Source organism: Ambystoma mexicanum, chromosome 12 (genome assembly GCF_040938575.1).
Source record: "Ambystoma mexicanum isolate Mex_15411 chromosome 12, UKY_AmexF1_1, whole genome shotgun sequence".
NCBI classification, from domain to species: Eukaryota; Metazoa; Chordata; class Amphibia; order Caudata; family Ambystomatidae; genus Ambystoma; species Ambystoma mexicanum.
Genome location: NC_090936.1, coordinates 1,101,097,833 through 1,101,124,739, shown reverse-complemented (window position 1 = coordinate 1,101,124,739; position 26,907 = coordinate 1,101,097,833). Strand labels below are relative to the sequence as shown.

At 43.1% G+C, this 26,907-nt stretch overlaps 1 pseudogene; it reads right to left on the bottom strand.

Annotated features, from left to right (window-relative positions):
- Positions 1 to 5,125: 5,125 nt before the first annotated feature.
- LOC138514728 (serine/arginine repetitive matrix protein 1 pseudogene) lies at positions 5,126 to 7,702 on the bottom strand (annotated as a pseudogene).
- Between the last annotated feature and the right edge of the window lie 19,205 nt (positions 7,703 to 26,907).

Below are 26,907 nucleotides of genomic sequence, written 5' to 3'. Positions count from 1 at the left end.
TTTTATGCTTTTGAGTCTAATGTGAGGTGTCAGCTGAGAATATGTTTTATTTTGTCAATTAGTAACAAGGCGAGAGACAATCTGAATGCAACAAGCATTCTGATTGGCTCTCGCCAGGTCCCTACCCAGCCGGGAATCCCTCCATCAGGATTCCATGGCCTTTGTCCCCGGCGGGGGGCGTGGCAACCCCTCAGCCAATGAGGAGGCTCGAAGTGGGGCCATTCCCGCTCCGAGCCTCCCCGCGGCTGAGAGGCTGCCTTCGCCCCCCGCCGGGGACTCGGGTAAGTCTTTTTTTTTTACTAACTTCCCTCACTCCCACCCGTCCCCCCAACTTACCTTCTTGGTCCTGCGACCCCGGCGGGGGACGAGGGAAGCCTCCAGCCGTGTGGAGGCTAGGCTGCAATTTTTGTGGGCCGGGGTACTAATAGCAATAGAACCCTCGCATCGGGGGCATTACCGACTCTGGTAATGCCCCGGGGCCTTCGGTAATGCCTCCGACGCTCGGGTTCTACTGCTTAATTAGTACCCGGCTAGGGCACAATCAGAATGCAAGAGCAATTCTGATTGGCTTTTCGGGACAGAAAAAAATGCTTTTACTGCCCCGGTCATGCACATATGTGGGCCGGGGTACTAAAAGCAATATGACCCTCGCGGCGGGGGCATTACTTGAGTCGGTAATGCCCCCGCCGCCTGGGTCATATTGCTTAAGTAATGAGATCTTCATTTTGAGTTTGGCAGTATTTGTGCAGTAAATCTGCCAAACTACCACCAAAACCAGTTACTGTTACCACGGATTAAAGGTGGTGGTGGTGGTGTTAGTCTCCATTGCAGGATTTTTGGTGGAATTACCACTTGCGGAATTACTGAGTGGTCATTCTGCCAATTTTTGGAGCAAAAGTGGTGTATTTACCTCCAGCTTTACCAGCGATAATTTCGCCAATATTTCTAGTTTGGCTGTGAGGGATAAATGGCGTTAACAGAACTACTGCCACTTTTTTCCCACACACCAAACTCGGAATGAGGCCCTAAGTGCTAATGCTAAATTAAATTGTGATATGATATGGTATGATATGGAATTTATAACGCGCTATATATATATATATACACAATTCCATGTCTTTTGCATGCCATACGCTATCGTGCATGGTTTTGCCTATCCCCGGTTTCCTCACACAACCTCAACACCCATTAGAAACAAAAAAAGCATGCCAACTTCCATGTTTTGGGCTTGCTTTCAAGGGGCAATTTGCTTCTCTTTTTTCCAGCCAAGACAAGACCCTTTTTCGTTCGAAGTGACCTTAATGTTGACATTTCCATTGTTGCAAGGTTGAATCATACTGGCTAATAGCAGGATGGTGCATCAAGGAATTCTGGTTCCTGATGTTCAGAGCCAGCTGGGATCCAACTTTCCCCTATTATCTAGTACTAGCTGTATCACCCAACGTTGTCCGGGTCTGTAGCTGACATGCACGCGTGGGGGTCAGCTATAGCCCTGTGTATGTTTTATTGTGGCATAACTTCCTATTTTTGAAAAATCACAAAATCGGCAATCTCCCGAAATCGCCTATACTGATAGCTCCACCCCTGTGCAGGGCAAATGGGTGGGGTTGGTCAGATTTCACTATCGCCAGTACACCCCAGACTGGTAGGCTGAAATCGGCCAAAATTGCGACCCACCAACTGTTGTGAGGCTGGAGCCAGCAATCGCAAAATCAGCAATCTCTTGAAATCAGCTATACCGATAGCTCAGGGCCGGACCGCGCCAAGCACCAAGTGCAGGGCGAATGGGTGGAATTGGTCAAATTTTACTATCGTCAATACACCCCAGACTGGTATGTCAACCCTTGGACAAAATGTCAACCCACCAACTGTTATGGGGTTGGAGCCAACCCCCGAACATGCAAACACATTTTCACAAATATATAAAGTCACTGAAAAAAACGTTGTTAAAGGGACATTATGTTTAAGTTGCACTGATAAAAACCTATGAAATTCAATTAAAAAACTTTGTTAAAGGGAAGTTAGGGTTACAAGTAAAACTGAAACCCCCCAGAAATGCGCTGGTTATGGTAAGCTAAGCAACCATAACTCGCGCCACCGTGCACTGCTTAGACAAACCCCCAGTACATGAAAGATGACATCACAAATGTCATTGATGACAACACTGATAACATCACATATTGAAATAATTTTGATGAACAGTCCCTACAAAGAGTAGTGTTTATAATGTTGGTAACAAGAAGTCTGGGGTGACCGGGAGACCTATCGTAAACTATTTAATGTATTAAAGAATGCTCTCATCAAAAGAAAACATTCAATGTTATGTTATCGGTATTTATATAGCGCACCGTCACCAACGGAATCGGTCCCAGGTGCTCCGGTGGATCTGCAAAAGGGAAGGTCGGATGAGTTAGTAAGGTGAAGAGGGAGTAGGATAGAGAGATGGATGGTACACTGATGGCAGTTTCAACTCGGTGGACACCGGCTGCTGAGCTTTGGTGCAAGTATTGGATCGGTGTCAGTCCGCGTGTGCTGTTGGTGCGGCTTATGTGTTGTTGCAGTGCTGTGAAGTGTGTGCGGCTTGTTGTGCGAGAGATGGTTGTGTGAGTTCTTCAGTGATATAAGTATGCATAGAGTTTGAGCTTGTATTGGTTAGTGGGTTATATGACATTTAACATGCTGACCTACATAGTTCTGTCTAAATGTGGCACATGCCAACATTTGTGAGTTCACAATTCTATCTGGATACGGCGCAGGCTAATGTTCTCAATTCTAGGTGGTAGATGCTAGCACTCGCAACTCTATCTAGATACGGCGCAGGCAAATGTTCTGAATTCCAAGTGTGGCACATGCCAACATTCAGGTTCCATCTAAGTGTGGCAGATGCTAACATTTCAGTTCCATCTAAGTGTGACAGATGCTAACATTCACAATCATATATAGATGCGGCGCAGGCCAGTGTTCTCAATTCTAGGTGGCAGATGCTAACACTCACATATCAGAAACACATGTTAAATGTCAAATGTTAAAGGCATTCGCACCGCGCTCCACCACCAACGGAACTGGTCCTCAGGCGCTCTGGCGGATCCGCAAATGACAAGGTGGGATGGGCTAGCAAGGCAAAGAGGGAGCAGGACAGTGAGAGGAGTGGTGCTCCGCCGGCAGCCCCAGCCCAGCACACTCCAGATACTGAGCCCCGGTGCGGGCACTGGATTGGTGCCAGTCCGCGTGTGCTGCTGCTCCGGCCCATGTGTTGCTGCAATGCTGCGAAGCGCGTGCAGCCCGCCGTGCGAGAGATGGTTGTGCGGGTTTTTTGAGTGAGACAAGTATGCAGAGCTCGAGCCCACATTGGCTAGTGGGGCTACCTGACCCCTAGCAGGCCAACATTCAGAGCTCTATATTCAAACATAAAACATAAGGGCATACTCGGGTTTTGTTGTTTCATTGTTTGACCAAATATGATGATGTAATCTATGTAAACTAACCCTGCCAGTAAGTTCTTGTCTCTCACAGTGCACCCCTTCAACCGCTGCTCCAGAGATGCCTTGGTGCAGACGAGTGACCCCATGAAAGGCCAGACAGCAAATGCATGCTACCTTCTCATAATCATCGGGCTATATGGGATCTGGCAACAACCAACAGTTACGAAGTCTAGAGCTTGAGCATCCCTTGGAGGCATAGGCAGTCATGATGTGTTATCTATACAGCCCTTACGGCTAAGCACTTTACAGAGAACTTATATACATACGATATCACTCAACCGAAGTTGGTACTCATTTATCGACCTCAGAAGGATTGACAGCTGACTTGGCCTTGCCGGGATTCGAACCTGTGACCTGCAGATCACACACAGATCACAGCACGGACAGCTCAACACGCTGAGCTATCTTACAGGTGTAGTGCCTGTGATGTTAGTGCGGAATGTTTCTCTGGAATGATGCCATGTGACCTGAGTGAATGTCCTAATTATGAAAGTTGTATTGAGAGCTGGCAGGGTTTAGATGGGCTGGTGGGTGTTCCTATGTCACCGTATAAGTGCCAGTAACCTTAACTGTAACTTACCAATAAACGTAGCTGAGCGTAACCCGAATGGCCCTGCATCATCGCCCAAGCTGCGGTGCCTAGACTCTTCAAGCTGGCTAAACAAAACTATGCTCTTTTTAGTGGGAGCATGGATAGGATATAATTTACTCTCTGTGCCATATTCATCTCAATACAATTAACCTTGCCCCAAAGCGAACATTTCTGGAGGGACCCTCGGTCAATGTCCGCTCTAAGTTTTGATATTAGGCAATCAAAGTTCATTTTAGGCAACGTTTTCACTTCAGGGCTAATCCAAATGACTTCCAACGTGTATACCATGCTCAACAGGTTTGCATATTTAAATTGTCGATATGTTATGCTTGTATTACGTTTGTACACGCACGTGATGTTACTTACTGGTGTTAAAATAAAATGTTAAATCTCTAAACAAAACTATGCATCCAGTTAAACACTAAATGAAACGGGATTCCCTGCAAGGCCTTGGGACAACCCCTATTCAACCTCCCTAAACCTGACTCCGTTCTTGTTCCATGCAATGGACCACAATTCTCACAATTCAGTTTTTCAAGTTGCGGACTAGGGAGTAGGGAGGGTGTTGAGCTGATCAATCTGACCTCAACGAATGAATGTATGACTAACTTGCATCTTTGAAGTGTGGTGAAAAACACAAGGGACCGAAAATTGTGTACTGTTCCCCTGAACGTGTGCTCTGGGCAATTTCACCTGCCACCCCAGGGGTAAAATGCGACCCTGCTGAGACCCTAGCCAGAGAAACCCATTCTGTCCTCCAGTAGGATGGTCAATGTGAGGTGGTTGACTGATTTTGAACACGGCAGAGGTGCAGGAACACAAGGCATGAGGCCTGTTGGTGTAGTTTCCTTGGGTGGTATGCCCATCACTGCATTTCTGCATCCATGTGTGTTGTATATGGAACCCGTCTCCACATCTGCATTGGGGTGTTGCATCATAATGCAAATTGTGTTCATGCTCTTTTATTGGTGTTGGCATTTAGGTGAGTCATGCCCGCGTGGGGTTCGCTTCTCTGGATACCTTCTTTGAATCTGTAGGTTTGTTCATGTTGTCACACAGAAGCGGTCCCATAATCTGCATTTGTTCGCTCAGGTCCTGATTATCCATGTTTTTTGATTTTGATAAAGTGAATATCTCGAGTTTCCTTGATCCGACTTTAGGTATTTCTTTCTGTTGTGTGTACCAGTCCCACCCAAAGCCTAGCTGGAGGCCAATGATTTCAAAAATTGAATCTGACAATTTCGAGGTGTATGTCCTGCTAGTGTGTTTTAGAAGGATCTAGGTAAAGAGAAAACAAGAATCGTGCCCTAATTTTTTGTTACCGGGGCTTATACTCGAAAGGCGGGGAATTGTAGACAGAAAAGTAGATTTCATTATGAAGCTACCCATCCCTCCAGAGCAGATGTGGAATAAATGCTGCACTAAGCCTCACTTATCCTGTTACATGAAAAAAATATTTGGCAAATTTATTTTTCCTTCCATACCTCATAATACAAATAGACATTCATACAATTTCACATGCCTACAACATTTAACATGACATGTTGTTCATTGAGCGGGGTCATCACATTCTCGTACTCCCAACTCTTTGAAGTGCACAAGTGCGATGTGGGGTTAGTAATAAAGTGTGCTTTGTGTGCAAGCAACATTTGCAAAAGGTTGCTCATAGTTGGTCTACGTGGGATTGCGAGCACAAACAGTTTCAATTCTTTGAACAAATAATGGTCTATTCATATTAATTGATATGTCTGAATGGACTCATTTTGTTTTACAGTGTTTTTGTGTGTTCGGAGCCTTCCCCGGCAGCTAAAGTCACGTGGTTATGTGGCAGTTAAGACTGTGGAGACACTTGGGCCGTCCTCATAGACCTCAGGGCCTTTTCACGGCAGTGTTTTGTCATCTATACTGGCGCCTTTGGTGCACAGCATCTGCTGCTACCATTCTGCTCCCTTTGTCGTCTTCAGATTCTGACAATTCCACTTTTTGGGGTTTTGGTGCTTGCAATGAAGATGGTCTTTTTTCTCCAATCGTTTTGTTTTGGTCCTGCACATCTACCCAGAGATAAAGAGCCTCTACCTTTCCTTTGGCGCTTGACTGCTGAGGCGAGGGAGATCGACGCACCTTTGGAGGTGCACTTGGTGTGGGAGCTGGCCTGTGCCGTCTTCTGGAAGGGTAGCCAGATGGAGACCAGCATGGTTTGCGAGGAGGACTGGACGATATTCGCTAGGGAGGGTTTATAGTGACATTTTCGAACGTCACATTTTCGAAATGCCATTTTAGTGACACAAAAATGCCGGAATTTTGTTTTCAAATGTTTTTTTTTAATTTCTTTTTTTTAATGGGGGGGGGTTCCCCCCCAAGCCACTGTTTCTTTTATTGACACTTTTTTTAAATAACAAAACAAACATAAAACATATAAAATAAAAAATAATAAATTCAGAATGTATTTTTTCGACATATTTGTTTCGGGAAAATTTGTTTTCGAAAATTTAACTGGATACCGCTAGGGAGGTTTCTTTGGTGGAGGTGGCATCTTTGAACGTGAGAAAGATGGAGCAGAGCTGCTACCAGATAGGGAAGCTGAAGAATGGTACATTCCTCTGACTGGGGTTCTACTCAGCCTCTGTGTGGGTGGAGGTGGAGGCTGTCTAGGAGGACTTTTCCGATGAGGAGAGCTTCTTCTTGGACTTTTTTGGCTCTTTGGTGAATAAGGCCTCGTTCTTGAGCGATTCTGCCTTCTAGATCTGAAATGATGAGGCGAATGTGACTCTGACCTTGCCCTAGATCGAGAATGCGACCGAGATCTGGGCCGAGGTTTCTTCTCCTTCTCTTTTTTTACATTTTGTTCTGAGGACTCTTCTTGTTTAAGGTCTGGTGAAAGTTTGCGTTTCATAATTTTGATAATGTCACCAGTTGATGTTGCCTCTTGAAAAGAAGCTTCTCTCAATATGACAGATGGCTCTGGTTCCAGCATTTCTGGTTCTCGCTTTTCTGGAATTGGACTTGCACTGCGGCTCTTAGTTCTGTGATGAGGAGACTGGGGATTACTGCATTTTTTCTCTTTCCTTGGTGGATTTCTCCTCTGTGGGGAAGTTGACCTTGATTTTCGTCTTCTTGGACTTCTCGATCTCCTGTCCCATCCCTACATCTCTCTATCTTCTTTGTCCTTTTTATCTTGAGCATCATCTTGTTTCTTTGAAAAGGCCAATTTCTCTTGCTCAATCTGTCGCTGTTTAATTTCCTCTCTCTTCAGTTCGAGAAAAGCAGCGGGAATTCAAGCTATATTTTCTCGAGCACTCAAGAGAAGTAGACAAAGCTCGCCCGTGAACTCTCCGGAATATTTCCCATTTAAAAAAACAGTAAGATTAATTTGCATCGCTTTGGAATTTGGATTCTTTACTTCCAGCTGGTCGAAGATAATTTCAATTAACAGATTCTCTTCAAATCCCAGAATTTCGGTTATTCGCTTCGTAATTCATGGTTTTATTACTTCCAGATTTACTTTGACCATGTCTACCTTTATTTCCAAACATTCTGCAAATTTCAACTGTTTCAAAAGATTATTTTGTTTGCTGCGGAAACAATTTCCTTGCTCTGCGCTCGTGCCGCAGATGAGGCCCGCATCCATCTTGCCTCTCACAGAGAGCTCTCGAGGTCCCACAATGCAGCGTGCCTACATTTACACACCAGTAATCACTATCTAATTAAGTCCCTTTATGGGTATGTGATACCAAGGCAACGCACGTCTTGCTTTACAGTGCGCGACTGGACCATGCCAGCACAGTAGCTGATCTTCAAAACCAATGCATCAACCACTTCACAGATGGGATATTTACCATCTGCTTCCCCCAGCCCGACTGGATAGTTTACTGAATCTGGCTGTGACAAAATTTGCAATACAATCAGTGCACATATTTTTAATATCTAAAGTCTACACCCAATGTAGCTGTGAAATAATCTGTAATACAACTAGTGATCAAATGTACAAACACTGCACATTCAGTATTCATTGGGCCTCATTACGAGAACGGCGGTAGCCATGGAGCTATTGGCTCCATGGCTGCCACCGTTCCGGGCTCCATTACCGGTTTCCTGCAATGGGGACTACCGGGTTACTCCGAGATAGGAGGACCCGGTAATTCCTCCATGCAGGAACCCATCCCCATTCCCAATTGAGTCCCCATAGGGCTCAATGGGAATGGGGAGGGAGGTAATAACGGGCAGATTCCATATGGCCGTTATTGCCTCCCTGTTCCCCTCGCGGGACCCGGATTTTACCAGGCGTGCGATCCGGGTCCCGTGATGGGAAGCTTGTAATCGGCGCTCCCGGAATGAAGGGGGCCGGTGCTGTACCGGCCCCCTTCATTCCGGGACCGCAAGCCTTATAATGAGGCTCATTGACATGAACCTCATTTTGCAGTGATCATGGACAAAAAGTGCCAATAGAGAAGAAAAGAAATAAACACACACCAGACATCCAAAGATCCTCTGTATTGAAATTTCAGTAGCTATTTTTTAATAGTATTAATGCACAATATAACACCAGCACATTTAAGGTGCTAAAACAATTAACATATGTCATTACCACAGGTCTCAGCCTATGAAGTTAGGGTATAACCACACCCGGAGGAGACCTACCTGACAGGAAAGAAATATCCGCTATAAGGAATAATCTTTTTTCCCAAGTGTCTGAATGAGATTCTGGTCAGTAGTCCCCTATAACTAAGTTCATTATTAGATACAATTTACAAGTATGCAATAAGAGTCCCCACTTATACCTGTTCCACGTTTTATTTTATTTCAGAGTTTGAAGATTTAACAAAAGGGTTAGATGAACGATTTGAGCTTCGTGATTAAGTTATTGTATGTCCTGATGAAGGCCCAGTAGAACATCCATAAAGATGATCACCAGAATGTGCAAATCATCTTAAAAAGGGCCGCAATACCTTGTGTCGACAGAATACTCCATGCAAACATCCTGTTGTGAATAAAAGAAAGCAGAGAACAGAACAAACGAACTTTAGCTGCATGGAAATGTTCTGAACATAAAAAAACAGATATAGGTTATTTTAACGAATTCCATTACAGAGAATGTTTTTTCATGGAACCCAAAACAACGAAAACAATAGCAATTATTTGTTTACATTTTTTCAGGGGATTTTATAAGCGTAAACCCACCCCAACCTCATCACCCATCCCTTTTACCACCTTACACCACCCCCACATAAAAAATGTCTGTATTTTTTTCATTGTTCATGTAAAAAAGCATTCTCTGTTATGTATTCAGGAAAAATCACTAGATACCAAAAAAACACTGGAAAACAAAATGATCCCTTCTAGATATATGAATTAATATGAATAGATCAGTTTTTGTTGAAATAATTGAAAGTGGTTGTGCTCGCATATCCACATAGACCAACTACGAACAACCCTTTGAAACATGTTGCTTGCATAGCTTATTTGTTAACGTAACAGGATAGGTAAGGACTCAGCGCAGCATTTATTCCGCATCTGCACTTACGCTACAGGTGACGTAAGTTCTGGACACAAGAGGGGGGGGGGTTAGCTTCATACTCAAATCCTGCTTTCTGTCTAGGATCTAGGCAAATCCACGTAAAAAAGACGTGTCCTACACCTTCTATTTTTGAACATGAAAGCCTTCCAGTAAGTTCACCAAAATAAATACTTGTGTTTGGATGTGGGCAACTGTGCGATCGGGGACATTTGGTGAACTTTAAGAAACGAGGTCAAAGGACATTGAAGAAAATGAGAAGACATTTTTCTCTATAAAAGTGTTGTGTAAGATTACCAATAGGGCCTGGCTGTATTTATTTTGTATTACTCCATGTGGCAGACTGATAAAGCTTCCGGTATTGGAAAAGTACAGGCTGTCTTTCCCGCAGTGCCAACCTCATGATTAGGCACTAAATAATGCAAACACAGCACACGCTTGTCTCTCCATGCAAATATCCGACCATTGTTGCACACTGTGAGATGGCCGTCTCAGGCACTGGCTGTGAACCAATGTAATCAGCCCTCTTTGTTTAACCAGCACACCAGCATAATAAGAAATGAAAACACGCTGATTGCATCAACGTTCTAAGCGTTCCACCCACGGTCAGCTTCGCTGTCTGCACGCAGCACAGCAGTGAACACACAATACTGACTGGTTTTAAAATTGCACTGACAAGCAAAAGAAGATCTTAATTTTTTCTTACTGTTGTATACCAAATATTATGCAATTTTTCAATTTCACACTCTTTAATAATTGTTTGCCTAATTGAAAATCAAAAACGTTTTAATGGCATTCCCAAAGTCTTGTGTATGACTTAAGCAATATGACCCGAGCGGCGGCCTGAGTCGGTAATGCCCCCGCCGCGATGGTCATATTGCTTTTAGTACCCAGGCCCGCATTATATGCGTGACCGGGGCACTAAAAGCATTTTTTTTCTGTCCCGAAAAGCCGGGGCGTTTCGGGACAGAAAAAAAGAAAAAAAAAACGACCAAGAAAATGGCCACCGGGAAAGGGAAAACGGGAGTCCGTTTTCTCTTTCCAAGGCGGCCTTCGGGAGCGGACGCGCTGGGAACACAAGTGTTCCCAGCGCGTCCGCTCCCGAAAAAAAAAGAAACAGAAGGTAAGTGGGGTTGGGAGGGCGGGAGGGAGGGGAGGGGAGGGGAAGGGGGGGAGAAAACCCCCCCAAAAAAACGTACCTTAGTCCCTGCCAGGGGACGATGGAAGCCTCCAGCTGTGTGGAGGCGCGGAGTCTCCACACTGCTGGAGGCTTCCATCGTCCCCTGGCAGGGACGCAGGAGCAAGAAGGTAAGTGGGGTGGGGTAGGGAGGAGGGAGGGAAGGGGAAAAAAAAAAAAAGCTTATCCGAGTCCCCAGCGGGGGGCGGAGGCAGCCTCTCAGCTGTGGGGAGGCTCGGAGCGGGGATGGCCCCGCTTCGAGCCTCCTCATTGGCTGAGGGGCTGCCACGACCCCCCCGCCGAGGACAAGGCTGGAGTCCCGGCCGAGAATCAAAGGATTCTCGGCCGGGTAAGGACCCGGCGAGAGCCAATCAGAATGCATGTTGCATTCTGCGTGACTCTCGCTGGGTACCAATAACCAATATTGTATCATTATATGTAGTTATGTTACATTTATGTTACTTAATGAAACTGTAAAAAAAAATGTGTGATCGAAATTAGCATTTTTCAGGTTTGGCGAAATGAATCCCCCTTTTTTTTAGCGAGACGTGACAAGAGAATTCCAAGGAGAAATTCGCCCATTTTCCCTTAACCTCCGGCCATTTTGCCTACGCCTAAATGCAAGGAAGGCAGAGTGAAGGTGGAGTTCACAAGGGTGATCTTTCTTATGAAGTGGTCCCTGTTGCAATTTGGATGAATACAGGCCTGGATGAAGATGTGTTGGGGCCCTTTTGAACATGATGTTGTGGAGTTCCCCTGCTTAGAGTGGAAAACAGTCTGAGACACCCACAGGGCGCATATATATTATAATGAAGACAAAGAAAGACAGACGGGTTAATATCCGCCGATTATCACAAGACGGCCAGCCGGCACTGAGCTGAAACACTAATAGTCCAATGAAAAGCTATAAACCCTTCTTTGTCAGCAAGTGGCTGATGTGGGGGAACTGGTGTTAAAAGGCAATGAGGTGATAACACTTCTGTATACCCCGAGGTAAATGATGGCCGAAAGGGCTCCATCAAACTGAGCTTGTAAGGCGAGCGATGGAACGCGCATATTATGAGCCCCAGAACGAAAGTAATATAGAAAGAATTATACTGGCAACAAGTGGACAGTAGCTGGGGGCCCCTCTGAGGCCCCTTTGAAATGAAAGAGTTGAAAGGTCCTGATGCCATTCATGGATGAATGTAAATCATTGTGGCATGTGCAACAGTATAAGGAATGGAGGTGAAGAAGCATGAAAAAGGTGAAGTTGAGGTTGCGAAAGATATAGGTAGGGGTGAGGGAGAGAGCAGGATGGAAGAGCCGGCCCGTTGTGATTGATAGTATGGTCCATGTGCCACAAGAGAAGAGTTCCCTGCCCTCAAATGGGCGGTGATAGAGAAGTACCATGATTAACTTTATGGGGTGAAATTCAGAGTGGTGTCTGGCTGACATATATGTTCTCAGCCAAGCTAGATGGCGCCACCCATAGCTGGTTATTATGATTTCCATCCAGCTGCAGTAGTGCCCGGGAAAGGCAGTCCTCGAGGTGGAAGCACTGTGCTGGCGTCCTCAACCAGAAGCCACAGAGCCAGTGTTTGCTGAACTGGATGCAGAGCCAGGTCACTCTTATGGCCTGTAGGGCCAACACCTGCATGCTGTAAATACTCATTTACACAGCCCTCAGTTTCCCATGGCCCTGCTTGAGAAGTCAATCCAGTCCTGTTGTTGCTTGGAATTCTGGGGCTGGTAGTTTGCCTAATTTCAAATGGGAAAGGAAAAACTACAGGTCCCAGAATCCAGCGCAGAAAATACAGGATTGGATGACCTTCTTACACATGGCCATGGGGAATTTGAGAGCTACAGAGATCATGGAAGCAGGACCAGGAGCGATCTCAACAGCCTTGGTGAAAATTATTGGCTTAACGTCTTTGACAAGATTACTCCATGCAACGTTATCAGGCCCAAACAGCACAACCAGTGCTGCATGCTAAGAAATGGACAATCCTCTGGACACTAAGTTGTGTGCACCAAACAATGCACAATTTCATGGAAGACTTTGTATTTCAGGGAGGATGCCAGTACCTAGAACAGGGCTGTGCAGCCTGAAGCCCTGTAGAGGTTTTGCACTATGACTTCTATGATCCCTCACCATCGAATTCCCTGGCTAGGCCTGATGGGAGTTGTAGTTCAAAACATCTGTAGAGGCAAAGATTGCAGGCTTCTGACCTAGAAGCCAGAAATCTGCACTGCACACATTGCACAGTTGTGTTACATTACAAGATTAAAGTGGGGTGGTTGTGAAATCCTTGTATTGTGACAATGAGTACTTGGGCTTGATCAAGCGTAGAACGTGTCACGCCGTAGGCTCTACTGGCTTAAGAAAGCAGTGTAGGTCAATGAGAACTAAAAACAAAGAGGTGATGGCTGGAAGAATTAGAATGAATCTTAAGCACTGGCATTGCTCTGGGCAACCCTCCAGACCATCGTTCTTCGTCTGCCAAGCCATTACAGAATATGCAGTGTGGCTTCTCTTTCTCTATCCCACAATGTTCACTCTTTAATGTTGCACACTTGGGAACCTTCACTTCAGGTTCCAGGATGCAGTGTGGCTTTTCTTTCTCTATCCCACAATTTTCACTCTTTACTGTTGTACATTTGGGAACCTTCACTTCAGCTTCCAGGATGCAGTGTGGCTTCTCTTTCTCTATCCCAAAATGTTCACTCTTTACTGTTGTACATTTGGGAACCTTCACTTCAACTTCCAGGATGCAGTGTGGCTTTTCTTTCTCTATCCCACAATGTTCACTCTTTAATGTTGCACACTTGGGAACCTTCACTTCAGGTTCCAGGATGCAGTGTGGCTTTTCTTTCTCTATCCCACAATTTTCACTCTTTACTGTTGTACATTTGGGAACCTTCACTTCAGCTTCCAGGATGCAGTGTGGCTTCTCTTTCTCTATCCCAAAATGTTCACTCTTTACTGTTGCACACTTGGGAACCTTCACATTGTCTCAAACCAAATAACCTACTGTGTATCTTATTTTATTCTTTTTAATACATTTTTATTGGATTTTGACAATAGTACAGCTTTAATAACAATGCAGAAATCCATGAAGGAATAAAAACATCAAGGTGCGTTTAGGAGCGTTTCTGGATATATAATCGACAGATGAAATTAGATAAATTAATATACAGCAATGAATAACGGAGAGAATATTCAAAAAGTGCAATCTGCAGAGGAAATACAGTTGATATGCTGAGACAAGAAAGTCAAATATACATTCAAAAGCTCAGGCGCTGTGCGAAGAAGCATTGAAACAGTCTAAATAGCGAATGAAAAAAGTCCATTTGGCATTATACTTGGGAATAGAGTCTTGATAATTAGCCATACATAGTACCATTCTTTGTATGTGGCAGATGTTGTTCCACCAGCCCCTGACAGAAAGGATGCGTGAGTTTTTCCAGTTAGCTGTAATAAGTTTTAGAGCAATGACGATAAAAAGATCATGACATTTGGGTGAGGCATGCAAAACGCTGGTATTGACAGCTAGGCTACCCAAAAAGATATTAAAAAAAGATATATAACATCCACCATAACAATACGTTTAATGTATTTCCATATATCTTGCCAAAATCTAAAAACAAAAGGACAATTAAAAAACATATGTTTATATGAGGCAGGGGTGTAACCACATGACCAACATGTATCATCAGCATCATTCTTAGATTTGGATAGCTTGGCGGGTGTAATAAACGCACTGCGAATGAAATAGAACAGATGTTGTGTAACATTGGCTGACAATGAAATACATTTGATTTTGGAGAATACAAGGGACCAAGTGCGGTAATCAAGAGCACAACCAAAGTCCTTTTCCCATAACAAGCGAACAGACCAAACCACAGGCGTTGAGGAGAGAACTTTAAAAAATTAGAGGCTTTGAAGTCGGAGACCATGGTTAACTGCAATAGTCTATAGGCATCAGGTGAAAGGATATCATTTGAGAAGTGGTGAAGTGCGTCGAGATATGAATTGACAATTTGTTAAAAAAATTCAAGTCTGTATTAGAAACGGAGAACAGATGTTTTGACTTCTGAAAGAAAATAATTGAAGGGCCATTTACAATTGCTGAATGATTTTGATGCCTTTATTAACCAGGATTTCCGACTCAGGGTTCTATTATTAATTACAATGTTTTTATTGTGCCATAGCAATGGGGAGAGGCTCTTGTTAGGAGTTTTAGTATGAGGGAAAAGAAATACCTTCAGGGCTGAAATTGAGGCTTTAATGGGATCAGATAGAGCTATAGAGGAATAGTTAAATAGGCAAATGAGGTCAGCTAATTCACAAGGATGAACCAGATGTTTCTCTAATATACACCAAGAGGGAATATCTGATGTATCGGTAGGGGAAAACCAGCAGCAGGATTGTCTGAGAAGGATAGCAGAGTGATATAATTTGAAGTCCGGAAACCTGACCCCTCCCATTTCATAAGGAGCCTTCAATTTGGCAACAGCAATTATTTTACATTTACTATGACCCCAGAGGAAATTAAGTAGGATGGAATAGATAGATTTGAAAAAAGAAAGAGACAGTGGGACTGAAAGAGCTGCAAGTAATATAGGACAATAGGGGAGAGCATCATTGTGATTGTGTCTAGCCGACCCCACCATGAAAGATAAAGGAGAGACGACCTGATGTTAAATCTTTGAGTTTGTCCAACAATATCTCCGTGTTAAGTTTGATAGTGTCATGAATCGTGGAGGCAAAACGAATACCAAGATATTTGATAGAGTCTGTGGGATGTCTCAACCCACTAGTCCAGGCCCTGCAACATTACTGTGCATTTTTTGCAGCAGAAACCTCATAATGGCCGCCGGAAAGCATGCTGCTTGCTAAAAATCACCTGAAATTGCGCAGTAAAAATCTGAATAATAGGCCGCCATCCACTTTTGCCTATGTTAGTGGTAACACAGGAGACCACTGCCAAAACCCACCGTTGGGCTACCCACAAGGTAGCCTGAAATCACTTGAAAAAGCAATGCTGATTGCCAAAAAGAAACACAGAGCTGTTTGGAAATCCGTTTTCTTGATTGTCAAAAATGTGCAAAAATCATGGCTCACAAACCACCTAAAAGATCCAACCTCCTTGTTGGGTGTTCCACATTATTCTACTGCAAGAATCCACATAAATACAATGTCAGCAAGAATCATATGTTATCAGAACAAAATCCTCTTTTAAAGATACTTGATGGAAAGAAAGCTGTCAAAAATGGGTGTAGTACCGTTACTCACCTCTGTCAGAAGCCGGCGATTTAAAACTTATCATGTGTAAAGTTGAACATTGAACTCAAACTATGCCAAAGAAGAGATTTCCATCAAAATGCCATATAAGAGTGCCACACATTGATTTTCATGTTGAAAAAGGACTGGAAGCAAAGATGGGTTTGCTTATTTTAAATGTATAAATGTATTTCTTTCACAAGGAACTATGTTACAATTGACCAGAAGGTAACCTGATTCAGTTAAAACTTCCAAGAGGCCTTCTTCCCCTGAGAATCTCACACCTTGTTCATTCCCACCAAAAGGAGAGCATTTCGCATTGGCATGTTAATCAGAAGGGGAGGAGATTTCCACTGCTGCCCAGACCAAGCAACAATGGATTGCTTGGGCTGAATAGGAATGCTAATTCGGGTGTGACTGACAACAAACTGCTCTGGCAGGAAGGCAGGCCATGTGACCCTCTGACTCAGCGCAGCTCTGGAGGCGGGCCAGACTGAAATTGTTGATTGAAGTTGGTGTAAATGTATGTTTTAGAAAAATGCTTATAGCAAAGTGTACTGAACTGACAAAAATATGAAACAGAGATTGTTAAAATGAAAAATTTGCTCACAGTTTCAGACTAAGTTGGAATCTGTGCAATGTTCTGAGACTGAACCCTGGAAATTATTCATATTGTAGCCATGGTGTTTATGTTAGGAACATGAAAAATTACAGGAATGTGCCCAGAGGGGACGAGCATGCATGTATAAAAATTGGTGCAGAACTAACATTGAGAAACCCACCAAAAGCGCAAAAAAGTTGTCATTTATGAACCATAGCTCACAGGAACATGGGAGTTGAACAGAAATGTACCTTAGGCAATCTGTCATGTAATTATGTATTATGAACAACTTACGTTTCTTGGAAATATGTTTTTTGGGGAAAAAAGATTTCCTAAGAAAAAGCAAAGGGGAGGGATTTCTTTTGGGCCATATGCACAGCATCACTCTGACACCTGATGACACATTGCTCGTGTCTCAAATTAGGAGAGGGGACATTCTCTGACCTATCAGATCCTTAGAGGGTTGGGCATAGATAATCAGCCTCCCCACCCACTTTGGAAATGGATAAATAGGGACTGCTGAGGACAGACAGGACACACACACTTTCCACTCATCAACTGATTTCTTGGTGAATCACCCTGCAGGAAGATCCAGGCTACAGACATAGATCCAGAAACCAGTCTCTAGAACCAGACTCTGGAACTTTGATGCAGAAAGGTCCAACCCAAAAGCTGAACTCTTCTCAGCTGGCCTTCAGAATCTTTTGCAACCTGATTCTAACCCCTTAACTTCCAAGGGGCACACCACAAAATCCAACAGCCTGGCTGTGCTGTTTTGCTGTTCTAGCTAAGAACCCGTGCTAGAACCAAGATCCAGACCCGCAGAGCAAGGCTGAAACCCAGAACCCGTCAGATCCAATCCAAGAGGCCGCTCCGACCAGAAGGCCTTGCTGAGAGCAGAACCCAGTACCTGAATCCTGTCCGGTGGCGAGTGAAGTCCAAACCCTTGACCAGATCTTTGACGGGCCCATTCCATTCCAAAGCCATAGGAGTGAGTATTTAGTCTAGAACTGTCCATAGTCATCTCTTAGTTTAAAGTAATCCTATTCAATCCATCTCAACCTATCCAGAACTGCATTATAGAATCTTGTGTCCACCCTGAATTCTTCTCATTATATTGTCTGTGATAACTGTAGCGATAATCATCTATGCGCTGATGTTTTGAAGAAAGTCAAGTGTCTTGGCACAAAACAACCAGAGTGGAAGGTGCCCTGTTCTTCTGGTTCTCCCATGGGGTATCTTGTACTTTCATAGCCCCTTAGTAAAAGTCCATATTGGTTCCGAATCTTTAAATCGCAATCTGTCATTTTGAAATCTTGACTCTGGTTCTGAAAAATCGACCTTCACAAAAACCTCTGTCACTTTTGAAACGCATGTCCTAGAAACAGACCTATTCCTTATAGTTTTTCAGTAATCGCGTTTCCCGCACGTGGAAAAGTTGCCGCAATTTGCAATTTGGCTCAATTTCATTCTATGTAAAACAGCTATTTCTTGTTTCCAACTTCTGAAGTTTGTTTTCCATCTGCTAATCATTCTATACTCATTGCTAGTGTTGACCTGAACCTATCCAAAGCAACTCTCACTAGTTCTGAATCCATTTAGCAAATTAAAATCATTTTAGCATTTTCCGATTTATTACAAATCACATTCAAAAGCATTTTGACCTGTTTTTAAAGCATTCCTGTTCTCTCAAAGCTTGCTGGGGGGAAGTGGGATTGAAACTGCAATTGTGGATTGTATTCCTGATACCTGTGTGCCCTCATTCCATCTCTTCATATTGCATATTGGGGAGTGAGTAACAACAGGGGGAAAGAGTGATCATAGTGTTTTTTGATTGAAGTCATATCAAGTTTTATTTCTGTGTTGCATTTCTTCCTATCATTGCAATTTCTTGAACCCACACAAAGCATTCTCTACTAGATTATTTTTCCAATTCCTACTCCTAAGTGATTAAAGAGATTGTTGATATTGCAATATTACCCATTGCTGATCATTGTTCATATTCATAAGTGTGATATTCAGATATTATTCATATTCATAAAAGTGTAATCTATATATTGTTCAATTCTTCAAATAAATCTTTTAATTTGCAAAAAAAACCTATTTCTTGGTTTAGTCAGACCGGGGGAATTCAAAGAAAGGGGCGTTATATAAGGGTACATCATCCAGAATTAAACGAACTTTGACATAAATATATATAAATAAGGGTTTCAATTAGGCATCCCATACTAGGCATTGACTTAGTTGGAGTGCTGGATTGAAATCACTTACTAGTCATTACACCATTTGAAACCAAAGACATCCATATCATGTTTGAAACAATAGGAGTTAAGGTGTACAATCTCAGATTTCTTTGTTTAGTTTGTATCCAGATACTAGGCCGAATTGATAGCGTATGTAGAGCAAATTAGGGAGGATTTTTGATAAGGATAAGGATGTCATTGCGTACGTTGCTATTTTACTATGTGATATTCCCCTTGGAATTCCAGGTATATTTCTGTTAGATCTGATGAGTTCTAATAACAAGGACTCCAGAGAGAGGATGTACAGAATAGGGGAAAGAGGGAAACCCTGTCGTGTACCTCTTAATAAAAGAAAGAACTATGAGGATTGGCCATTAATACTAATTGAAGATTTGGTTGAAGAGTAGAGAAGTTTTACGAGGGAAATAACCTTCTCACCGCAACCGTGCCACTGGAGGGATTGAAACGTGAAGTCCCAGTTGACCCGGTCAAAGGCTTTTTCTGCATCGAGTGCAATAACCGCATAACCTTGTTTATCTTTCTTGTCTTTAGAAGCTTAGTTGATGGCATCTAGTAATAGTCTTGCATTAGAGGAGATGTTATAGTCCCTTCACATATCCAACTTGGTTGGATTTAATCAGAGCCGGGAGGGATGATTCAATTCTATTGGCAAGGATTTTAGCGAAGATCTTGCTCTCAGCGTTAATAAGAGATATCGGCCGATAATTACTAGGAAGCATGGGGTCTTTGTCTGGTTTAGGGAATAATATGAGTAGAGCTTAAGAGAATGAGCCAGAAGAGGATTTTTGACAGATAAAGTAGGAAAATAACAATTTGAGTTTAGGTATAAGGGAGTGAGCTAGACTGCCATAGAATTCGGTAGAGAGGCCGCCCGGTCCGGGGGCCTTTCCCCTACCCAATCCCTTAATGGCACGGTTAATCTCAGGAAGTGTGAGATGGTTATCGAAATGCGATAGGTCAGTTTGAGGGTAGAACAATCTTTCAACTTTGTAGAGAAATTAATCAATATTATCAGGAGGGATAAAGTTGTCTGGGGTATATAAGTCTGCATAGAACATTTTAAAACAATTTAAAATCTCATCTGGGTGATTATATGAAGTGCCATATATATCTTAAATGTGTCATATATCCAGCCTTTCTTTTTAGTCTTCAGATATGAGGCAAGTGTCTTACCGGCCTAATTAGATGTCTGATATATCTTAGTTTCATATTTTAGTATGGTCCCGGCAGCCAGATCAGTAAGCTCATTGTTAATTTGTAAGCGTAGGGCCATGACCAGACGGAGATTGGTTGTGTTGGAGTTTTGATAATAATGTTGTTCAGCGTATGCCATCTGGGAATAAAGATCATTGAGATGTTTTCTACACAACATTTTTTTTAACCCGAATAAGCCAAAATATGGCCTCTAAGTGCAGCCTTAAACACATCCCAAATGTATCACAATCGTCGTTGTCAGTGTATAATTGTTGCAAGAATGATTGAACAGTTTGAATAAATTGCTGATCTTGTAATAAGAAATTATTGAATTTGCATCGGGAGAAGGGCTTGTTGATATCCTCAAAATTAAAGGAAGTGCAGACAGGGGCGTGATTGGAAATAATAATGTTGGAGATCGTAGAATCAACAATGGTACCCGTGAGAGTTTAAAAAGGGAAGATGTAGTCTAGGCGGGAGAGTGTGTTATGTGGAAATGAGTGAAATGTATAATCAAGTTGTGTGGGATGGGAGAGCCTCCAGGAATCAATTAGTCCAGTTTCAGCCAGGCAACCCAACCCAACCCAAGGATTTGGTAGCTTTAAATACACAGTTGGCTTCCGATCCTTAAACCTTAGGTTAAGGACCTGATTGACATCACCATACATAATAAGTTAGTTAAGCTATTTTTGAGAATCATTTGTTTGACAGAGACCCAAAAACTGGGATCGGGTAGGGTGGGCCCATATATATTCAGAATAGAAACATGTATGGAGTAAATCAGGAGCTTGACCTAGACCCAGGGCCCATTGGTGTCAGCATCCTGGTCCAACATTTTAAAAGGTAGTTTTTTGCTAAGTAGTATGGCAACACCATTTTTCTTGGCTACCGCAGGGCTTGTAATGACTTCCTTGAGCCAGAGGGATTAGAGCTTCATAGCCTCATCGCTAGATAAATGAGTTTCCTGTATGCATGCCACAGACAGTTTGAGTTTATTGAGATGAGATAGAATCTTACATCTTTTAATAGGATTGTTACAGCCCTTAATTTCCAAAGTAGCACACTTAAATAACATTTATACGATTAGGTAATTGTAGAGACAAATTATAGAACCATAGTTGGCGGAAAACATTAGTATACCTGGGAGAGAAATGCCATGTAAGAAGAACAAGATTCAATATAGTAAGGATAAAACTATAACTCCATATACCAAGGGGAAGACACAAAAGGAAAACACAAACAGGATCAGGGAAAGGGGGAGGGAGTCTGATCAAGGACTGTTTATTCTGAGACAAAAGGTGAGGAAAAAGCCTCAGAATCAGAAAAAATAAGGACATCAGCATATGTGGTAGCAGGATAAAAAGGGAGATCAGACCGGGAAGTAGAAAGAAAAGGAAGAAAAATGCTGCAGGGGTAGGTGACACCTGCTGGGCCATCAAATGGAAAAAGGTGGCACACAGCGGGAGAGGGACGCCACAACAGCGTCCATCTCACCAAAGTTATGATAAGAAGATAATCACAGCATTAAGTGAAATTCAACAAACAGGCGAGATGACAAAACGTCATGTTCCAGAAGAGATTGAGGGATTTGCTGGAGAAGACGTATCCATACTTTCAGTCTTGATGGAACGTATAGGTTAGCCAAATCATCCAACATGGCAGATCGACCTTCGTGTGTGACTTTGAAGGAGCATGGGTTATATAACCCATACCAGATATTGAGCTGCTTCAGAGCAGGGTGAAAGGATAAGAATTATTTTCTGCATAGAGCCGTACTCCTAGCCACATCCTGTGAGATATATAATTTACTTCCATGACAAGTAAGAGATTTATTTTCTTTGGATGTTGATAAAATAAGCTGAAGCTGAGTGTATTCGAGTAGGTAGAATATGAGGTTTCTATGAGGAGGGCGAGAGGAAGCAGAGACTCTTAGTTTACCAGTATGGTGAGTTTGCTGTATGTTGAATGAAGTATCCACAGGTAAATGAAGAATAGTAGGTAGTAATTTTTGCAAAAATGCGATGGGGTCTGACCCTTCACAACCTTCAGGCAGACCTGATATTCGAAGATTATTGCGTCTACTCCTGTTTTCTAAGTACTTGTTGTGTTTTTGAAGGTATTTGATAGATTTTTCAAGCTGCAGCACCCTGGGGGATACGTCCTCCACAAGACCAACCCTTCTCTCCACCTCCTCCATTCTGTTTTCGAAGCCCATCCATCTGTCATTCAATTGTTGGAGTTTTTGATTCGTAGTTTCGATGAAGGGCTTTAGTGCTCTGATTTCTAGTAAAAATGGCCTCAATACCTGGATCTGATAAGCTAAGCGGTGGTGGTGAGTCACTTTTAGGCCTTTTCAAATTGGTCGAGGTAAGGTTAGAGTCTTTTGTGGCTGGCATAGTTTTTTGATTGTTTTTATTGGTAGCCATTGTTGCCACAGTTATCGGATGGGTTATATTTGGAATAGAGACCACTGACCTGAAGGTACCGTAAATTTGGAACCAAGCTGAAGGTACAAAGGAGAGCTTTATTGGCAAATGTTACATAGATTGTTAGCAGCACTGGTTCCCAGAATCGAAGACAACACTAGGGAGTGTGAAAGATTTAGAATATTTTCCAACTACAGTAATTCCGAGAAGGGTTTCATAAAATATCCTAATATGGGAATTTAATGTTCATGTATCACTCAGACGCAGCATCTGTGCTTACATTCCTTAAGATTAAATGGACTAATGACTTTGTTTTGGTTGTACGCTTAGTGATTTGCTGTTTTTTTCCTTGCCCTCCTTTTTTTTCCTTTTCGTTTTGTTGCTTACCTCCTTATTGGACTATGTTAACAATATTCAATTGAAGTAGTCCGATGTTGAAAAGGATAACACAATTGTTACAGATGGACATATCAAACCCTCCTCTTATTATGTTAGGTTGCAGCGTAATATACCACAGCAACAATTAATGAAGTAAAGTTCACCTCACGCCGCGGTGAAAACTGCTGGAAAACACCGAAACCCAACCACATTCAATAGATGCAGACAGATGTTGAAAAAGATGCAGCAATTATGACACTTTGTCACATCGCTCCCCCTTTTTGATATAACGTAATGCAGGTACCTTTGAACAGCACTAGGTGATGGAGTAAGGTTATTCACACGCACTTCCTTGCCATGATATTTTGTGAAGCAATGTAGCGCAGCAAAGGACCCAGTGAATACAATAAAGTGCACCAAACGCTACAGTGAAAGCTGTTAAATAGTTCATAAATTGCTGTATAAAATGCTGTTCTCACGTTTATGCAATATTAGCAGCCGTGCAGGTCGAGATAATCACACATTGTGGCGTTGTCCTGGAGGAGGGGCTGATGAGGCCAAAGAAGGCGCGTCACAGTGGGTGGGACGCGGAACGTTTCCTCACAAGGGCGGACACTATGAGGTGCAGCAATCAGTCGGATGACGCCGTACCCTGGAACGGACTCCTTAAGAGCAGAATGAGGTTGGAGTTTCCGTGCCAGCCAGAAGAACGCATTTACGCTGCTATAGCAGGAAAAAAAGTAGGATAAATAAAATAATGAAGACACAAAATGCTGTAATTATATAAAGGTGCAAGGGAGCAGCAGATCTAAGTGGCCATCTTCCTTGGCGTCAGGTCACGCCCCCCGTGTGTCTTATTTTTAATGTTTTAATGCTTTGTAAGCATATTTCTTGCTTTTGGTTGGCCACCATTTTGTGATTTGCCTTCAGTCAATCCCTGAATCAGGAAGTGAATGCAGAGATGGGCTGTAAGTGCGCTCTGCAGATTTATTAGTAAAGCAAAGATGCAATGCAACATGTTGCTTGTTCTTTTATTTTACTGCAACATGTTTACATACCTAGTAATCCTTCGACCATCCACCAATAGCAGTGGTGGCAATAACAATAATGGTAGTGCTAGTAAAAGTGTTAGTACTGCCAGTAGTAGTATTAGTACTACTAGTACTATTACTATGACATATGCTATTACCACTGGTAGTATTAATACTACAATTAATTGTGCTGCTACCAGCAGTACTGGTAGTAATAGTACTACTCCTACCATTAATGCTTTAAAGACAAGGTACTGTGTTGCTCACCTGTTGGGCCAGTGTCTGAGCTCTGTAGCAGAAGTCATCTGATTGACTCCCTTCCCTCCCACCCACCTGGGCCAAAATGAAGCTTGGATCAGTGTTGATGTCCAGATCCGCTCCTTACTCACATCAGTGTTGATGTCCAGATCCGCTCCTTACTCACAATGGGCTTTTGGGAGGAAAGTGACCATGCATGCTCCCTGGGAAGTGTGGAAAGCCTCTAGGGTCGATTAAGGGTGTTCATCTCAAGTGGCCAGCAAAGGGTCCCTGCTAAGTACCTCATCTGATCGTTTTGGCCTCTTTAGACATAGCAAGTGTGGAGCGCCAGTGGTGAGACCTACTCAACTTTCATAGAATGATCACAGACAGGGCGCTACAATGAGCTACACCAACCCCACCATTACTACAGACACCAGGTAGGCCAGTGATTCCTTGGACACATTCAGAACTTGTATTCTCCACATATGTGGATGCATTGGGAGGTGCACAATACCCCAGTGAGAAAGAAAGTCATGTTATTCAATGCCATGGGCGTGGAAGGGCAGAGGACATTCGCAGGGTTAAAAGCAGAACCCACAGGTGATGAGGAAGTAAACAATGTATATAAAGAAACCATTAGGAGGACAGCACAGCTATTTTCTAACAAGGAAAATGCAGTTTTGCACAGAATAAGGTTTTATAACAGGAAGCGAGAGAATGCAGATCTAATGGACGATTATCATACTAAGCTGCTAGAGATGGCAGCACCATTCGACTTTGGGAACAACACAGAAAATATGATATGCAACAGGCTCACAGTACACATCAACAGGTAGGAAGACTCAGGACAAGTACATGTTGGAGAAGGAGTTGAGGCTAGACAAGGCGAACCAAATAGCCAGAGTGGAGGAAGAAACTACACTGAGGTGCAAGGAAAGGGCGGGAAGAGAGCAAGATGCTTAGTTGCATGCATACACCTCAACCTTTTGAGTCCCCTGGGCTGTTGAAAACTGGTGATTTAGTTTTTCGGTGGTCGAGAGCCCATTGAACTGTATGGATAGTTAAAGGCATGGACTAGTAAAATTTTGTATTGTCCCTACTGGTTGGCCATGTTTTTTTAAGCCTAAGTGGCTCGATTTTAGAAAACGTTCCTATGGACCTTACCCGAGTTTTCGTCCATTAAACGCATGCGAAAACAAGCACCAGGGAGCCGCCATTTTCTGATAATCCTATCTTTTCCCCGATCGCCCTGGCTGACCTGCTTTTGCGGCACTAAATCAATTCCCCTGCCCCTGAGCCTGTCATCAGCAGACTCGTACCGCCCATTTCCCAACGCCAAAGCACGTCTTGTGTCAACATTCGCTGCGCTTCAGCTAATGACGTGTCGCCATGGAAATGGCAGGACGCCTCTTTCCTCAATAAGTATAAACAGACCGTTTCACAACACACAGCAGCAGATTTTCGATTCCATTCCTCTCTCTGTGTTACTTTGAGTATTCTGTGACTCGTTTCAGTGCTCTGTTCAGCTATCTTTGCCGCTTGTAGCCCGTGTGAACAGATACCAGTACCACCGCTATAAATTATTTTAGTTTGTTTAACACACAGTGGCTACAATAATGCCCTACATGTACTAGCCCGAGTATACCGAGGAGGAACTACTGGAAAGTGAAGCACGCGAAAACGATGGGGATTCGGACGGCAGTTGGCAGGACGAATCAACAGATGAAGAGCCTGGGCCTAGTCGAATGGACGGCGTCTCCACCTGGTGCACATGCAATCGGTGCGAGCTAATGCCAACTGAGGACGAGAACTGCTGCTGCTGAGAAAACTCGGGATGCCTGGCCTACATTTCGGAAGGCGAGCCACGACCGCAATGCATCACCGAGCTGCCAGACTTCAGGGCAGCCTGCCTCACACGGGCCGTGTTGAGAATAATGATGGTGCTTATGCACGAACTTCGCGCAACTGTTCGTCCTCGTAATCCGAGTAACGAGTAAGTATACTCTGCTTGTCATGCCACTCCTATTTCATGTTCTTCTACTATATCCAAAATTACATCTACATATCATTGTAACGCATGTAAGTCGTTCAATAGTGTGCATTGTCTAGATAGCATTTGTCCGTGCAGAATGCCATTAGTTACAAGAATTGTCATTGACAACAAACGTTTATTAAACTTATCTTGGTCATTTAAAAACAGTTTGTTTCATTCCTTTTCACAGGTGGTACAGGCTGGTGGCCTATCGTTCCTTTACATGGTGGCTCCACAGGAGGCTTGGACACCGCGTTCGAAGAGTGATACCCGCCTGTGCCGTTCGTGCCATTAGAGAAACGTTCCCGAGTGACAGGGGTCAGTACAGGGCATTTTCTCCCGCTGTGCTGCAACCTGACCTGTATAATCTTTAAAGTCTTGTATTTTTGTGTCATGAAAATAAGTTACAAAATAAAACACCACATATATTTTAACAACGGTTGTTTCGATTTTTTAAATGAATCAAGTGTGTCTCCATTCAAGGATGGACGTCAGATATCTGTGCTCCGAATGGGTGAAGGTCTGGTCGCTGTGAAGCAGGGTGGTCACTATCTATCTAAGCTAACATAACATATTCTCGATAATGCATGCACTAAATAACACTTGTTCAAAGTCTTTCAGTGGGTTATGTCTCTATAAAAGTCAAACATATGTCTATACTAACAATTACCATTGGATTATACAGGCCTTAGGGTCTTGACCACTATAATAC